The sequence below is a fragment of the Lissotriton vulgaris genome, chromosome 2_1, assembly GCF_964263255.1.
Source record: "Lissotriton vulgaris chromosome 2_1, aLisVul1.2, whole genome shotgun sequence".
Lineage (NCBI taxonomy): Eukaryota > Metazoa > Chordata > Amphibia > Caudata > Salamandridae > Lissotriton > Lissotriton vulgaris.
Genome location: NC_141687.1, coordinates 455,844,644 through 455,863,538, shown reverse-complemented (window position 1 = coordinate 455,863,538; position 18,895 = coordinate 455,844,644). Strand labels below are relative to the sequence as shown.

At 47.4% G+C, this 18,895-nt stretch overlaps 1 long non-coding RNA gene across 1 annotated transcript in view; it reads left to right on the top strand.

Moving 5' to 3' along the window:
* LOC147730585 (uncharacterized) overlaps positions 1-16,458 on the top strand; it is a 50,969-nt gene extending 34,511 nt beyond the window's left edge. Inside the window, exon 2 of the long non-coding RNA XR_015308589.1 lies at positions 15,647-16,458. This is a non-coding gene — a long non-coding RNA (uncharacterized LOC147730585). The remainder of the gene's footprint in view (positions 1-15,646) is intronic.
* Positions 16,459-18,895: the final 2,437 nt, after the last annotated feature.

Genomic DNA, 18,895 nt, shown 5'->3' with positions numbered 1-18,895 from the left:
TATTTAGAGTTTTGTATAGCGCAAACAAGACCCTTGGGTATCAGAGCGCTTCACATTACATGAGGTAGTTATAGTCTGTATAGTTGTAGTAACTTTCACAACATTAAGATGTAGGTACATATATGGCACAAAAAATGAAAATATCAGAACAAATTTCTACAGTAATATAAAGTATATCAACATAAGTAAGAACCACGGTTTAGTACATAGCACAATATAATGTGTGACTGAATCCAACGATCCTGAATGTTTATTTTCTGAGTCTGATTCAATTCCCGTCAATGAACATGCATTCTGACTTCCCATGTTTTGACTATGGAAGGAATTTACTCATTAGGAAGATCTTGGTTTCCCTCTTAAAGGATATAGGGGCAGATTTATGTTAACTGGCGCATCCCCAGGGATGCGCCAGTTAACGTGCGCCGCAGTGCACCACAGCTCCATCATCCATGGTGCGCCGCATTTATAATGCGGCGCACCATGGTGCAAAAACGGCACAGATGCGTGACGCATCTGTGCCGGAAATGTGGCGGATTGCTGGAGTTGCTGTCGCAAGCGCGACGCAGCTCCAGCAAGGCTCGGGGGTACACCATCTGCACAATGCTGCTTCAAGACCTATGCCTGCTTCAAGCAGGCGCAGGGTTTTGACGCAGCATTGCCCTGAAAGTGACAGAGTGAAATCTCATAGATTTCACTCAGCCACTTTCAGGAGGCGTTCCTGCGCAGGAACGCCCCCCCCCTGCGCAGGAACACCTCCTTATGGCGCAGTGCTTTACAACGTGACGCATCTCCTAGATGCGTCACGTTGTAAATAGGGCACATTGTTTGCGCCGCAGTTGCGTCAAATAAAGTGACGCAATTGCGGCGCAAAGAGGTGCAACAGCCTCATAAATCTGCCCCATAGTGTTTTCCATCTTTCTAATGTTTGAAGGAAGTGAATTCCAGATTCTAGGTGCTGCTCCTGAGAAAGCTCTGTCGTAAGTTTTCTTCTTCCGGAAGATGGCTGGTCTCAGCATTAACTCCTTTGTGCTCCTGACTGGTCTGTTCCCTCCAGATAGTTTAATTTTCAGAGCAAGGTAGCTGGGTGTATTGTGGTGGAGCGCTTTGTGTGTTATGCATGCCATTTTTAGCTGGAATCTGGCTTCGTACGGTAGCCAATTTATTGCCTTCAAGTGTGGCGAAATGTGGTCAAATTTCCTTGATCCCGTGATCAGTCTTGCCGCTGCATTGAGACATGCCTTCAGGGGTGCTGTTGAAATTTTTGGTAGCCCCGCTAGCGTCGTACATCCATATTCAATCCTCGCGATAACTAGAGACTGAACTGCCAATTTGAGGTCTGCTTTGAATATGAATGGTTTCACTTTTCTGATGTAGTTCAGATGGTAGCGGGCGCTTTTTGCCATTGTGTTGATATGTGATTTCATGTTTAATTTCTCATCTAGTGTGATTCCTAGTGATTCCGCTCAGCCCACTAGGGTAGGGGTGCAATTTAATGCTGTGATCATATTGGTCCATTCCTTCACTTCTGTGTGTATCTTTGGTGGGGATATTAGTAAGAATTCAGTTTTTTGTGTGTTTAGTTTTAGATGGTTGTCAGCTAGCCATCGTAATGCCAATTTTAATGTCTCATTCATTCTCATGATGTCTTCCCTGGATGTGATCTTGATATATATCTGGGTATCATCCGCGCTCATGTAGTAGGAGATTTTGACTTTCTGCGGATTTTAGTGAGAGGTTCGATGTAAAGGTTGAACAGTGATGGCGATAATGTAGAGCCTTGCGGAACTCCAATTGAATTAGGGCATGCAGATGAGAGTGATTGGTTGACCAGGAATCTTTGCGTTCTATTCTGCAGGAATGATTCAAACCATTTTAGCACATTTCCAGCCATTCCCATCCTGTCATGGAGCCGTTTCAATAGTTTTTCATGATTTAACGTGTCGAATGCTGATTATAGGTCCAGAAGGATAAGTAGACATGTTTGAATACGGTCCAGTGCCTGTAGTGCATCATCGACAATATGCAGGATCGCTGTTTCTGTGCAATGTCCTGTCCTGAATCCTGATTGGCAGTCGTCTAGTAGCAAGAAATTAGCTATGTGTTGACTTAGTTCCTTTTGTACGCATTTCTCTATGAGTTTGGCAAGTATAGGTATGTTGGTCACTGGGCGAAAGGTTTTCGGATCTGCTGGGTCCGCTGTCGGTTTCTTGATGATGGGGATGACTTGACCTCTTTTTAGGCAGTCTGGAAGGATCTCTTGTGATAGAGAGGCATTTATTATTTTCGTCCAAATGGGAATCACAATGTGGTTTATTTCTCTGACGCATTTTGATGGTAGTGGATCACTATAGTGGTTGTTAGGTTTGATGTCAGATAGTGTTCTGGCTATGGTATTTTGATCCAGTAGTTTGAAGTTGACCCATTGTGCTTTGTTTTTTGTCCTATCAAGGGTGTTTTCTACGGTGATATTGGGATTCTGTCCGTATTGCCAATGTTGTCAGCCTCTTTCCTGAGCTCTCTTTCTAACTCGTTTGCCTTCACTGTGAAGAATGTTGAGAATTCTTCACAGCTTATTTGCGTTTTTATGGTTTCTTGACTGGTTTTAGCTAATTTGTTGGATTGTTGTTTTAGAATCTCGAATAATTTCCGAGGTCTGTTTTTGGCGTTATCTAGTTCAGATCAGATACATTTTTTGGGGGAGTTTAGTATCTTTTTGTTGTATTCGCTTCTTATTCTTCTGAGCGTTTTTGAAAGACTTTTTGTTGAGTCATTGTTAAAGGAGTTTGAGAAATATTTATAATCAAATTCTGTGACTCCTGGTCGATTTGGCTGGTGGTAGCGAAGTGGTGTTTCCTTCGGGACCTCCTGGGTCTACGGTAGGTGTTGGGCCTACCTCTAAAAAAGATTCTGTGTCTGTGGCGGTGTTGGTAATATTTCTTAAATCACTACTCACTCTGGACATGGATGGTTGATCCGATGTTTTAGCACCTGATTGAAAACCTAGTTGTTTGGATCTACCTTTGAATGGGCCTGTGCGCGATGGTTCTTCCGACGATGTCGAGTCACCTTCTGTTGATCTATATGTCTGGTGCGGTTTTGTCTTCTCGCAGCATATATCTCGGCCCAATTGTAAACTTCGCCCAGTTTGTAGTCGACTGTGTCGCGTTTAAATTTTCTTAATTTACGTTCATTTATTTCTTTGACATATTTTTCCAATTGGTTGTTAATTTCTTCCAGAGACGTAGAAAGTTCTTCAGGTGTAAGTTTAGTGCTTAATTCATGTTTGAGTTGTTTGACTTCACTCTCCAATTCTTCCAAGAGTTTTGACAATTCTTCTACAATTAGTAGTATTAAGTCTAGGGAACATTTATTTAATATTCCATACCACTTCTCGGTAAAACGAGGATTGTTCTTAAACAAGGTGGGTTTCAAGGGGATTCGCAAACCACGGGGAATGGTTTGGACACGATAGTATCTAATTAATGTTGAAGCATGTAGCCTTTGATTGATCTCTCTTTTGGCTGTAAATAACAATTGTCGGATGTTGGCTTGAGCAGAACCAGTACTGGATTGAATGTATTCTGGCTCCTGTATCAGCGATTAGATGCGATCAGTGTCATCAGTGTTAAATTCAAAGGTATCCGCTTTGTTGCTTGTTAAACTGGCAATATCAGCACAAGACATTGTGAGTGGGTGCCGAGCGGTAATGAGCCATAGGAAAGTACAAAGAAATGTTATGGTAACCGCTGCACTCCAAATTGCTGCTCAGGCAGGACAACCCCCTCCTTCATGGGATGATGCAAGCATAATTGTATTTAAAAGAAAGACAAACCCCCTCATCTCCCTGGGTCTTATCGTCCTATTTAACTTATCAATGTAGATGCGAAACTATATTCTAAAATTCCTTCGAACCGGCTGATTCAGGTCGTACCAGCACTAGTCTCTGATCAACAACATGGCTTTCTTCCTGGTCGTGGTACGATCAATCATATACACCGCGTTATCGCAGTTTTAGATTATGCCGCGGTCACTCACGAGAGTGTTGGATTGGTGTTTTTAGACGCCGAAAAAACATTTGATCATGTTGCATGGGCATTTTTATCGGCAATTATGGTTAAAATGGGGGTTGGACCTAGTTTTATACACGCTATACAAGTTATGTATAGACGTCCAAGGGCCAAGATCTGCTTGTCAGGCCAGGAATCTGCATTTGTTAATATTACTTGTGGTACACGGCAGGGCTGCCCATGCTCGCCATTACTGTTCGCTATCTATATCGAACCACTCTTACAGAGGTTGGAGACATCTCAGCGTATACAATCTATGGTGCTGCCTGGGGTCAGTATTCGTGTGTTAGCCTATGCTGATGACGTTGCCGTTATATCATCTGATCCCGAATTAGCATTACTGGAGATTGAAAATTTAACACAAGAGTTTGGTAAAGTGTTGGGGTACAAACTTAATACATTGAAAACCCAGGTCATATGTTCTACAGGACTTTGCCATAATGATTGTCGTGTTACTCCTGAGGCTAAATATCTTGGCATTAAAATCAGGCTGTCGCTGCAAGAGCTGGTTACTGTGAATTAGACAGACATATTGCAATCTGTTAAAAACCAGCTAGAAAAACTTGAATGTTTACATTTGTCGTTGGTTGGGAGACGCAATGTCCTAAAAATGTCTATTTTGTCTAAGGTGCTGTACTATTTTCGGTCGGTACCATTGGAGCTATCTGCTATACAACTGAGGAAATTCCAATCTATAGTCGATAGGTTTCTATGGGGTTGGAAATCTCCGCGCAAGGCTTCTAAATTTATGACACTCACACTTTTGCGCGGTGGGTGTGGCATTCCAAACTTTGCATTATATTATCTGGCCTATTTTCTGCAAAATATTAAATACTCAGTGATTGGGGGGACGTTTTTGAGAACCCAGATATTTTTTCCCTTCTGCTTGGTCCTCAACCATGACAAATGCTGCTACGTTTCTTAGAACCTAGCTATTATAAAAGAACCAGATTCAAATTAGTACTAGCGGCTTTTAAAGATTGGCGCTCAACTCGCAAAATTATCTGTCTGGGACATATTAATTTCTATACTCCATGTGACTCTAAAGAATTATTTCCTCCAATATTTTGGGATCGTATGATGCGTATATGGGGGGAAAGGCATTATGTCTTTTGGTTCTATGTTTAAAGATGGTATAATGGTCTCATTTCACGAGTTGGAAGACAAATATACTATCTCTCAGCACGACTTTTTTAAATATTTACAATTACGTGATTTCATCTTTAAACACCAAAGCATGCTACCTCTAGGTCCTAATGAGTTTATGGAAATCCTAAAAAAGCTGTCACGGATAGGGACTTTGTATAATAGACAGCACGACGACATGGGGCTACAGGAGTCTAAATGGTGTATTAGATTGGGTATTCCAGTAGTACCCCTGCAAGATTCTATTAATACGGCTGCTAAAATCATTTTGTCTGCCAATTTATGATTGCAGCATTATAAAACCTTATTTAATCTCTATCATACACCTTCTAAAATGCTGAAATGGGGCAATGCCTATAATGGGAAATGCTTTAGGTGCCAATCAGACATGGCAGATATTGTACATATCTTGTCTGATTGCTCAGTGTTAAAACCTTTCTTTACATCTATTGAAACATTTCTGTCACATATTTTAAACTGTGATGTGGTAATCTTCAGAGAGTTGATTATGTTTGGATTATCTAATGACACTGATATTTTTTTAGGATATTATAAAAACAGATATCTTACATTTATGGCCATGGCCGTAGCTCGCCTATGCATTTCCTCAATGTGGTTGAAACTGGAAGCATCAGTATATGAGATGTGGCGGGCATAATTCTATAATGTTTTTTATTTAGAATATAACCTATATCGTATTAAATACCTTAGGAAATGCAAAGGGGGATTAAAATCAGGCAGGCAATGATTGATCATCTGGGCCCGCTAGAATGACTATTTCATTGATTGCTTATGATGGCACTCTCTTTTCTTTGCTTATTTGTATAATAGGTTTTTTATATATTGACGTCCCTATTTGCTCTATCGTATTCTGTACTCGGCTTTGAACTGAACTAATAAAAAAATTAAAAAATAAAAATGAAAGAGTATGAGTCCTAGAGTAGCCAGGAGCATGGCCACTGGATAGAATTGGACAGGTACATCTGAGGCAGCACATGAGAGGTCAACGAGCAGCAACAGTCCATCGTACAGAACAGGTACATCTGAGGCAGCATATGAGAGGGGCTAAGTGCATCAACAGGCCATGGCACAGAGCATGTACATCTGAGGCAGCATATGAGAGGGGCTAAGTGCATCAACAGGCCATGGCACAGAACAGGTACATCTGAGGCAGCATATGAGAGGGGCTAAGTGCATCAACAGTCCATGGCACAGCACATGTACATCTGAGGCAGCACATGAGAGGGGCTAAGTGCATCAACAGTCCATAGTACAGAACAGGTACATCTGAGGCAGCACCTGAGAGTAGCTAAGTGCATCAACAGTCCATGGTACAGAACAGTTACATTTGAGGCAGCACATGAGAGGGGCTAAGTGCATCAACAGTCCATGGTACAGAACATGTACATCTGAGGCAGCATATGAGAGGGGCTAAGTGCAACAACAGTCAATGGTACAGAACAAGTACATCTGAGGCAGCACATGAGAGGGGCTAAGTGCATCAACTGTCCTTGGTACAGAACAGGTACATCTGAGGCAGCGCATGAGAGGGTCAACGAGCAGCAACAGGCCATGGCACAGAACAGGTACATCTGAGGCAGCACATGAGAGGGGCTAAGTGCATCAACAGTCCATGGTACAGAACAGGTACATCTGAAGCAGCACATGAGAGGAGCTAAGTGCATCAACAGTCCATGGTACATAACAGGTACATCTGAGGCAGCACATGAGAGGGTCAACGAGCAGCAACAGGCCATTGCACAGAACAGGTACCTCTGAGGCAGCACAAGGACGTGTGTCATGCGCACCGTCCCATGGTAAATAATAATGCAAGGGTAGTTACAATGGACATTCCTGACATCAATTACAATCAAATTTCAGTGATGTGAACTGCGCCTCACAGCACAGAATCAGGTGGACTGTGTGAGCTCTTAGCTTTGGACACAGTCGCAGGAACTGATACAGGAATCGGAGATACAGGCCCAGTGCCAGTGGCTGACACATGAGCCATAGACCCAGACACACTGGCAGCACCAGATACAGGAGTGTAAGACACAGCCACAGATCTACTGACTGACACATGAGCCATAGACCCAGACCCACTGGCAGCACCAGATACAGGAGTGTGAGACACAGCCACAGATCTACTGACTGACACATGAGCCATAGACCCAGACACACTGGCAGCATCAGATACAGGAGTGTGAGACACAGCCACAGATCGCTGACTGACACATGAGCCATAGACCCAGACACACTGGCAGCACCAGATACAGGAGTGTGAGACACAGCCACAGCTGTAGGGACTGACACATGAGCCATAGACCCAGACATATCGGCAGCACCAGATACAGGAGTGTGAGACACAGCCACATATCTAGTGACTGACACATGAGCCATAGACCCAGACACACTGGCAGCACCCGATACAGGAGTGTGAGACACAGCCACATATCTACTGACTGACACATGAGCCATAGACCCAGATACACTGGCAGCACCAGATACAGGAGTGTGAGACACAGCCACAGCTGTAGTGACTGACACATGAGCCATAGACCCAGACACACTGGCAGCACCAGATACAGGAGTGTGAGACACAGCCATAGATCTAGTGACTGACACATGAGCCATAGACCCAGACACACTGGCAGCACCAGATACAGGAGTGTGAGACACAGCCACAGATCTAGTGACTGACACATGAGCCAAAGACCCAGACACACTGGCAGCACCAGATACAGGAGTGTGAGACACAGCCACAGATCTACTGACTGACACATGAGCCATAGACCCAGACAAGCTGGCAGCACCAGATACAGGAGTGTAAGACACAGCCACAGATCTAATGACTGACACATGAGCCATAGACCCAGACCCACTGGCAGCACCAGATACAGGAGTGTGAGACACAGCCACAGATCTACTGACTGACACATAAGCCATAGACCCAGACACACTGCCAGGACATGTCCCTGTACAGTGACCAACAAATACCATGTCAGCATCTGAGACATTAGAGTAGGGGACACACACAGTGGCAGTACCTGAAACAGGAGAGGGCACAACTGACACAGTCCCACTATCTGACCCATGAGAGTGAACCCACTAGGACCACTGAAATGATGAGCCACAGGGCTGTATGGACAAGGAGGCAGGGTGGCTCTAGGAGCTGGGGACATAGGGGTAGTCAGGTGTCACTGGTGTGTGTTTCCGTTTCTTTGGGATATGTAAGGGCACCATAGAAATGACTGGACTGGTAAGTGGTGGGGACTCATCAGAAACATCATCCATAAAAGGTGGATCATGTGCTGGTGGGGGTCTGCTCTCTGGGGACGTGCTGGACCCTGCTTGACTTTTCCTGTGGCCCAACCTTCTGCTCTCTGCATCATGTGTAATATAAGATGCAACAACAGTGTACTCATTCCTCTGCTTCACCGTGGTGTGGATGGGAGTTGAGGTATGGGGAGACTCCACCGCTGACACTTGTGGTTTACGTTCCTTCACCAACACCAGCTTCAGGGGATGCAGGGGTGATGTATGCCTGTCCTTGGTGGATGTTGTGCCCATGGGAGAACCCTTGGCCCTGGGAGGTGCCTGCTCCCTGGAAGTTGCATTGGCCATGTGAGATGCCTTGGCCTTAGGAGGTGTCCTGTCTTTGGAATGCGCCTTATCCGTGGGCGGTGCTCTGTCCCTGGGAGTTGGCTGGTTCTTTGTAGTGTCCCTGTCCTTCGGAGTGTCCCTGTCCTTGGGAGTGTGCCTGTCATTGGCAGTGTCCCTGTCCTTGGGAGTGTCCCTGTCCTTGGGAGGTGCCCTGTCCTTGGGAGTGTCCCTGTCCTTTGAAGTGTCCCTGTCATTGGGAGTTTCCCTGTCCTTGGGAGTGTGCCTGTCCTTGGGAGTGTCCATGTCCTTGGGAGTGTCCCTGTCCTTGGGAGTGTGCCTGTCCTTGGGAGTGTCCCTGTCCTTGGGAGGTGTCCCTGTCCTTGGGAGTGTCCCTTTCCTTGGGAGGTGCCCTTTCATTGGGAAGTGCCCTTGCCTTGGGAGGTGCCCTTGCCTTTGGAGTACTTTGTGAGGGGGAGGCCTGTGTGCCATGTGAATCCATGTCCCCCAACACCCCTTGAGGATCTTGTGTGTCAACTCCAGGGTAGCTGGTGTCGTGTTCTGTGAAAGATTTCCCTGTGCCAGGGGATGGTGTCTGTGGCCTCCGTGCCCTGCCTTGCTGCCTGTGCCTACTTCTAGTGCAATAGCAAGAAAATGAGGCCTGTTCTGAAATGTCACTCTCCCCTGAGACAGTAAGTGGTGTGGATGGGGGAACTGAAGTTGGAACTTGTCCATGTGACTGTTGAATGGCTGCAGACACTGTGTTGGATAATGACTGTACTGTTCTGTGGAGACCTGCACATCGCCATGCATCCCCTCCATAAATGCTACCACCTGACCCAACTCCCTATCGTGGTCCAGGAATGCATTAATCATATTTGTCTGCCCTACACACAGCTGTCACAGCAGATCAACCGCCTCAGCATTAAGGGCATTTTGTGTCACAGGGGCAGGAGCAGCGGTGTCTGCACCGAAGGCCACTCTGCTCCCCTTACTCTGGCGAGCACAAGCAGTGCTTGTTGCAGTTCGTGGCAGTGTGGGCCTAGTGTGCTGTGTACCTACTGAAGGTGTTGATTGTCCATTCCCTGTCTCCAACAACAGTGCAGACTCACCACCACTGTCTGAAGATGAGGACGATGGGCTTTCCACATGTGAGTGATCAGGTACAGTTCTGTCCCCCTCTCCGGGGCTGCTCTCTTCAGTCTCAGTCTGCGTGAGTGTGATCTCTGTTCCGGATGCATTGCCACCACTAAGCTCTGTCGTATGTGGGTCAGTGCCCTTGTCGAAAGCTGAAAAGGAGAGAAAAGAGGTATACCTAAGTGCCACACTCACGTACTGCAAATTCCAAAATCAAAACCTCCTTGACTGCTGACCAACATGTACCACCCATCCTGCACACGAAGCACCCCTACCAGACATCCTCATGTCAAAGACCCGGGGGTACCTGTGAAATATGTACATCAAACAAACAGGGCAAGTGCATGCAGACCACCACACATGTGATGCCATGGGACACCAGACCTCAATGGCATGTCTGTGGACCCTGCACTACAATGCAACTGGTTTGTCCACCTGGCTGACATGGATGCCAACGCCCTCTCCGCTAATGGCACCAACATGCAATTGCAGCACTACAGATACACCACAGATGTCACTACTCTGTCCGAGCAGCAATACATGCATGCACTCACAAGTCACAAACCCATTCAGTGTGCTTACGGCTAGTTTGTTGCTGCTCCCCTCTCAACCGGGCGGACAGGTCATGATGTGTCACAGCTATGATACAGAGCATTAGAGGGGTAATGGTACGTCGTGCAAGCCGGCCTGATCTTGGAATAATCCCCAGTGTCATCTCTGCCACATTCTTGCTGAGCCTGGAGATGTCGTCCCAGCGCTTGTGGCAGTGTGTGTGTCACCTATTGCACCCCCCCACTGCCTGTACATCACGTGCTATGGTCCTCCACACGGCCTTGCGAAGGTGCAGCTTGACCAACCATGATGGGAGACAAGAGGGGGCAAGTCAGTGGACAGTTGTCCATTCACACAGATAGGAGCAACACGTATGTTTCAGCAGCCATGCACAGTACAACATATGTGAAGGTCCCACAGCACACCGCCAAGATTGCAGAAGCCAGGAGTCAGTGACCACCTCATGCACACCAACATGTCCCCCACTGCACTTACCACCTGTCCGGGGGCACCGTAGAGCCCTTCATAGTGGCGGAACACACCGTCCACAAGGACCTCCTGCTCTGCTGTGGTGAAGAGACGAGACCGGATATCTCGAACTCTCTGCATGGCAAGGTCCAGGACTGTGGCATAACAGCAGCAGTTGTTGGAGGTCTCAGCAGCAGCAGGTAGAGGTGATATGTGCAGGCTGCAGTGGCTGGAAGCAGTGGATGTGTGCTGCTGAAATTCACACATTTATAGGGCCCTGAGCTGATATCAGTGGCACACGTCTGCAGCAATTGGTGTTCCCGGGCTACCTCATTCAAAATGTACCAATGACTGGCCCTGCTGTGGCAGTGCACGGCTTCCGCTATTTTTGAAATCGCTTATGCGTCCCGCCTTACCTGTTTCTATTGGCTACATCTTCAAGGTCCATCACGGTCACACACCGCCAACCGCATGTGCTTGCTACCCCGATGATGCATCTTTTGAAAATCATCACTCACTGGCGTCGCAATGGCGGAGCATGCATTCCGCGGGGAAGGGGCAGGCTAACACATACAATTGAATGTGCAAGTGGAAATGGCAGTTGGTACCCCCCTTTCAGTCACATTGCAGCACCCACCGCAGACCACCTGGTGTGGGGAGTCACCCAACGCCTGGTGCCGGCGGTGGGTGACCGCCCTGTGTCTTGATGTTACCCTGGCATGGATGGCCATGGCCGGTCGCCCACCGCCGGGAGCGGGTGGTGGGTGACTGGCCATGGCCATCCATGCCAGGGTGGGGCAGGATAGTTCACAGAGTCAATGCCAGGCTCATGGAAGGGTGTAATCAGTGGTGGCCCCTCTTCGTGCGGGTGGCTGGTGCATTACCAGTGCTCGGTCCTGGATCAAGCCTCGGATGACCCCTCCGTCTTTGAGCCTGAGTGGACCCAGCTGTGGGGGCAGCTTGTTAGGGGGACACCTCCCTGTCAGTGGCCTCAGGTGATGTTGGCGTAGGTGGTGGTGTCCTGTCCTGCGGGCCACTTGGGGGAGGTATAGGTGGTGTGGCACGGGATAACAACTCTCCAAAGAGTTTTTTGTTGCCCCATGAGGTCCACCATTTGGCCCATACGGTTGTCCATGGACCGCAACAGCTGGCAGGTGTCAAGGGAGTCTTAGCGCGCCCGATCCGCCTGTGCCTGCGACCGCTCGTACGTCACTTGCACTCTTGCAATGGCATCCAGGGTCTCGCTCCCAGGATTGTGTAGGTCTTGTCCCCGACCTCGCCTTGCACCTGCCCTCGTGCTTGTGAGCTGTGGGTTCACCTGCATCCTCCCCGTCCACTCTCCCTGCTGGCCTGTGATGTTGATGGTCCATCATCGTCCGATGGGTCAGGCAGGATGGCACTGGCAGGAGTGGTGGTGATGGTGGTGGTGGTAGCTGCACAGGTCACAGTGGCAGTAGTTGCTGTTGGTCTAGTGTTCAAGGTGAAGGAGGCAGGGATGTCCTGGGAGCCTGATGGCCCTGGGAGTGTCGTTGGACCAACATCGTCCTCCGCACCCGAGGTATCCACAGGATCATCACCTGAGAGTCCAGGCTGTGAGGGGGGCGACAGGTGCTGGCGGTTGCTGTTTTCTCCTGTCAAGTCTCGATCACCTGAGGGACAAGAATATGAGAATCAATGCTGTGGACATGACAGGTTTGTTGTTGTTACATTTCTATTTTCTAGGGCATCGGGACATGGTTGTTGGTGTCATCAAATTGGTGTGTTACACAGTACTGTACATTATGGGGGTGTGGAGGTGGGTAGACAATACTTGGATATGTGTGGTCTTGTCCTGCTATTGGATGGTGCCCCTGTGAAGATGGCTACCTACATGTAAGTTTGAAGAGGGAAATGCAGTGGTCAGCACATGGTAGGCGGGCTCCATCTTGCTCTGGGATGGGACATGGGGGCCTGTTGGGAGTTGTAGTGCTGGACCCACCCCCACCCTCCCTGTAGACATGAGTGCCTGTTGTGAGTTGTAGTGCTGGACCCACCCCCACCCTCTCTGTAGACATGGGTGCCTGTTGGCAGTTGTAGTGCTGGACCCACCCCCACCCTCCCTGTAGACATGGGTGCCTGTTGGGAGTTGTAGTGCTGGACCCACCCCCACCCCACCCTCCCTGTAGACATGGATGCCTGTTGGGAGTTGTAGTGCTGGACCCACCCCCACCCCCACCCTCCCTGTAGATATGGGTGCCTGTTGGGAGTTGTAGTGCTGGACCCACCCCCACCCCCACCCTCCCTGTAGACATGGGTGCCTGTTGGTAGTTGTAGTGCAGGACCCACCCCCACCTCCACCCCTACCCTCCCTGTAGACATGGGTGCCTGTTGGGAGTTGTGGTGCTGGACCCACCCCCACCCTCCCCGTGGACATGGGTGCCTGTTGGGAGTTGTAGTGTTAGCTGCTTGACCACATGCAAGGCTGGGACCGTAGGAGGCTACATTTGTGGTTGATCATTGTGGGTGCATTTGAGCCCTGGGATTCACATTTGGGTGACTGTGTGGTCCACATGCATGGATTGCAGCCTGGGAGATGTCTCTTAGCAATTGTGCAAGGCAGAACATGACAGTGTGATAGTTGTAATTGGTTTGTACTTACCAGTCTCAACTCCCTCTTCTATTCCTTCCAGACTCTCAGGGTGCAGTATGTCTAGCACATTCTCCTCCCATTCGGTGTATGGTATTTGCTCCGCGGGACAGCCACCGCCAGTTTCGTGTGCCCGCAGGTGGTTCTGGATGTTGTGTTTGGTGCGTGGCACGGTCCCTGAAGCATTGACTCTGGTCACTATCCTGTCCCACATAGTGGTTTTAGTTGCTAGGGTGGTCTGCTGCACTAGGGTACCAAACAAATGTGGTTCAAGACGGATGATTTCATCCAACATGACCTTCAACTCACTCTCTGTGAACTTGGGGTTTTTCTTGAGTGCCATGGTGTGTGATGTGCAAGGTGTTGGTGGGGTGGGGTGGGGTGTGCAGGTGTGTGGTATGTAGGGATGGTGTTGTTGGGGTTTGTGTGGTGGGTGTGTTGGTATGCAGGTTGTTTGTGTGTTTGTGTGTGTCTGTTGTTTGTGATATTCTTCCTCTTTCTTCCAGCTGTGCTGTGATGCAAAGGATTGTGGTGATGGGAGGGATTGCTTTTATACTCTGTGTGGTGGTTGTGTCCCAATGGTTTTTGGCAGTCAGGTGTTCTGTGGGTGTGGTAACTTTGGTGCTCTTGTTTGTGCTTGGGGGGGTGTCATTGGGGCATATAGTTGTTGTGGGAGGGTGTTCCAGGTGGGGGTGTGTTCTGTTTTTTGTGTTTTCTATTTACTTCCATCCGCCATTTTTGATTCGGTTTGACGGCAGGGGTGATGCTCGTTTGGTCCTTCCGCAGTCATGCTCCATTTGTCGATGTTTTTTTTCCGCGGTGGTCGAGGACGGTGGTGAGTTCTTTTGGGATGATGGGGTTATCCTAATCGTGCGCCCGGACCCTCCACAGGTCTGGCGGTGGTTAGGCCTGTTTCCGCGGTCCTTGCGTCCCCGGCGGACGGGGTTTCTGTGGTTCCGTCCACGCGCGGCGGTCTTTGAAGTGATCCGTCTGCCACGGTCGGTGTTGGATGACATGAATATTCTAATCGCACCCGCGGTTTTTCTGCGGTGCGGTCGGGAGTATATTTGCTGTGACCATGGCGGTCGGACCAGTTTCCGTCCGCCATCCTAATCTGCACCTATTTTTCGGATGAACCTTTTTCACCTCCTGTTAGCGAGGCCCAAGGGTTGCAATAGAGGTCAAGTGCTAGCTTCCTGTGGTTGTGACTGTCAGTCACTACAGGATCTGCTGCATTTTATGTTTTTTACGTAAGTTTTATGAAACCCCTTGAAGGCATTTTCTGGTTCCAATATTAGAAAGAATGAATTTTACCCAGGCTCGTCCTGCCCTTATGTATCTCCAACTGTTGAAAGAGGACTGTGTTATTTTTAATGCGGGATACTTAAAAATCTACTGTGAAAACCAGGGCCTTTATGGATGTTTAGATAATGTATGATCTATCCAGGATCTATTAGTTGTGAAGGCTCGGTCTGCGCCATCAAGTAAATATGATAGGGAGATATGGCTCCAGGCACATTGCGCTTTATTGTTACTGATTAATTTGGGAGGCTGGGTATTGGGTCGTATTTATAAATTGCGTTGTGGGTTTTACTTTATAAACTGTGTTTTAATGTATTACTGTTTTTATGTATATGTAAGTTAGTAACTTTTATGGTCTTCCTGTGCAAAACCGAATAAAGTTTATTTGATTTGATTTGCCAAATGAAGATTATAGTGCTTGAGAGGAGGGAATTTACGTATGTCTCATTGACAACTTCTTCACATGAGTATGAGTATATCTTTGCATTTTATTTTATAAAATGTTAAACCAACTTTTAAAGTAATGAGGATGAAACTCTGCACTAGACATTTGTTTGAAAGGCCAAGTAAAGTGATAGCCAGGGCAAAGATGTTTGTTGATCAAAGTTTTGACACTTTGACTACTGTGTTAATATGCATTGTTTATCTTTGATTGTACTTAAAAACATGCATCCTTAAATATATTCATTTGTATGGTGTCTATTTTGTATTATAATTTAATGAACCCTTTTGTTTTTCTCTGTTTTAGGACCCTTCGCCATGTCATCTTCATTTGGACATTTCAAAATTGTGACATTTGTAGTTATATGCAGCTTATACAAAGTACAAAGGGAACATGGGTTGATCATGTGAAAGACACGCAGAGACTTTGGGTGTACATATTTTATACTGAGACAACTTCCACAGAGATTGAAGGGAAGTTTGTAAAACTGCATCAGACTTGTTTTCTGTTGAATTTTGGCACAAAGCCAATATGTGCAGCTTGATTTGCTCTAACCAAATGTGGCAGTTGACCCAAAGCATAAAAATCTCCCTTCATATTGGCAAAATGCTCATTGATGTTCTCATCATTGTAGAACACACTTTTTGTAGCTCAACACTTAGAGTATGTTGTGACATTCACTCGGATACTGCAACAGTGTAGTGGAATGATCCTGTGACCACTACACTGAGAACCACCAGGATTTATGACTGTTGATTTTATTGTTGTTCAATTCCTATTTTGAGGAAGAATGTCTGGCTTAAGCTGATGACATAATTCAAAAATATTTTGCCTATTGAATCTGATTGTTTTGATTATGTCTCCTTCTGGCTCTGAACATGTAGAAATGGCACTGAGTATTTGTAATACGTATGGTTTCATATGTTTAAGAAAGACCATTCTTTTCCAAATTTAATAGACTACGAGTTGACGAGTTTTTGGTCTTTATATTTTATTGTCATGGTAGAAGTTTGTACGAAACATTATTTACTTCCTATTCTTTCATAAAAATGTGATTGTTTACATTTTATAATGTATGACAGAAGGAAAAGAAATGAATAAATATAAAAAGTCTTCAACTTTGTTAGTCTTATTTTTAATAAACAAAACAAAACAAAACAGGATGTAAATCAAAAAGCAAATCAAAATAGGAAAAGTCAGTGATGGTGAATGAAACCATTATTGAAGAACCGACATATTCTGAAGTCCAATGTCCAAAATACAAATGGCATCAGAAAGGCAAATGAGTCTAGAAAATAGTCCACAGAGGGAATGGAGTAAATTAGGTTCTCCGTCTCTTGGTGGTGGTGGTAAGGTAATGGTGGTATTGCCATCCTCTTCATCCAGATGAACTGATGCTCCTGGGTGGAATATATGTTCATATCCCGCATTCATTTTCCCCCCAGGGAATCACAACGCGGTCGTCACAATGACCGTGTTGTGATTCTACATACCATTACTCTGCAAGTGGGAACAATGACTTGCGGAGGGGGGGGTGCTGGAAGTTGGAATAGCATAATTTACTATTCCAACTCCAATCAGTGCGGACACTAGGGAAGGTGTTGGATTTTAAATCCAACACCTCCCGCCCCGCCCAAAAGTCGTTGTTAGAAACGGGACCCAGGCTGGCCAAGACTCTTGTCGAGGTCAGTCAGGGATCGCCATTCCTAAGGTCAGGGCAAGGGAGTCACACACCAAGGTAACCCCCGCTCACCCTCTAGGTAACGTGGCGCGAGCAGTCTAGGCTATACTTGGAGGCGGTATGAGTTAAGTATTTGCGCACGCACCCCAGCAACAACACCCAAGGCCCACCACAAAGAAACACTCCACACAAGGATATATATAAAAAATAGCCTTTGTATTTATAGTAAACAAAACACATTTAGATAACACACAAACTTTACAATGTGCCAGGGGCACGGGCAGAATTTACAAGGGGAATTATGTACAGGACAGGGCCACATGGACCACTGTCAGGGGTAGGCACTTGTCAGAAAATAATACTGGTAGGTACACACTTAGGACATAAACATTGGAATGATTAGCACCAAAATTATAAATGCAACACAGATCCAGTAATCACTGGAAAAGTAAAGACCTCCTACACAACCCTAAAACACTGTAGGAAATCACGCAGCTAACTAGGACCTTCTCATCAGGACCTAAGGAAAGAATACCACCACCTAAGCAATTCACTCTTAGCAAAGGGAAGGAAACCTAAACATAAAATGAAACATCAACAATCCACTATGCAGGTCACATTTAGCAAAGTGGATAAACATCAACAATCCCCTATGCAGGTCACATTTAGCAAAGTGGATAACATAAAATGGGAGATCCCCAATCCTCTATGCAGGTCACATTTAGCAGAGCGGATAAACCTAAAGTGGAATGTCAACAATAGCACAGGAGATAATAAAACACCGAGGTGCAGATTAGAACATTTTGCGCAAGAATTACATACAAGAAATTACAATGCGCGGGGTGCCACGCAGCACAACACTCACAATGTCCCTCAGGCCAACTGGCCTCGAAAGGGGCGGAATGCCCTGAGTCTCAGTGTCAGGGAAGCTGCGCAGGCAGCACAAACCACAAGCCTTAACGTAGCAGTTGCCCACAAAGTGCTGGGCACCTGATGCAGGAAAAGTTAGGGCAACGTTGGAGCCAGGAGGGCTCAAGAACAAGGTGGGGAGACACAGCGTGGGAGCCTCGGGGCTACAACCAACTAGCTGCCTGTGTCCCCCTAGAGCCTCTCAGGGCTCGCAAAGCAAATACACAAATAGAGCTTCAGCGCTCTCAAAATCATGAAAATGCCCCCAGAGCCTCTCTCAGGGCTCTCAATCAATGGGGGCGGGACCTCGCGGGGCTCGTGGATTAACTGGAGCCAATGAGCCTCGCCGGGCTCGAAGAATAGAATGGCCCCTCAGAGCCTTGCAGGCTCGCAAACACAAACTGCCCGGCTTCGTTGGAGTCCCTAACGGGGGACTCTAGAATCAGGTAATGCCCCTGGAGCCTCTTGCTCCCACAAAGAAAGGCAACACACGTTGGAGCGGCCCTCTGCCAATTGGGGCTGCTCGAAGAACAAAGGACCCTGTCCCCGCACTCACCGGTACCTCGCTGGTGCTGCGGGGGCAGGAACACTGCCGGCTCTCCTCCTCACTCGTCCCGGGGCTCTCCCTCCGATCGGGAGCCTCGGGCAGGACACGCCGGCTGCTTCTCTGCTGCGGGGGCGGGACTTTCGGTCGGCCTCGAGAGGGCCGCGCAGCTATTGGCCGGTCGGCCAAATACTTCCGGGTCGCCGCGGGCAGCGCGTCGGCTCGTACCAGGCAGGCAGGCGGGCTCTCAGTACCCGAGGAGTGGGCTCCCTCATGGTAATTATAAAATCCAAGTACGGGGCAATGCCGGGTGGGCTCCGGCTTGAAATTAAAAGATAAAGCGAGGTGGCACTCGCTACGCCAAAAATCAGCGAAATCGGCTCCAATGCCGGGTGGGCACCGGCAATGCAAATAAAGCGCT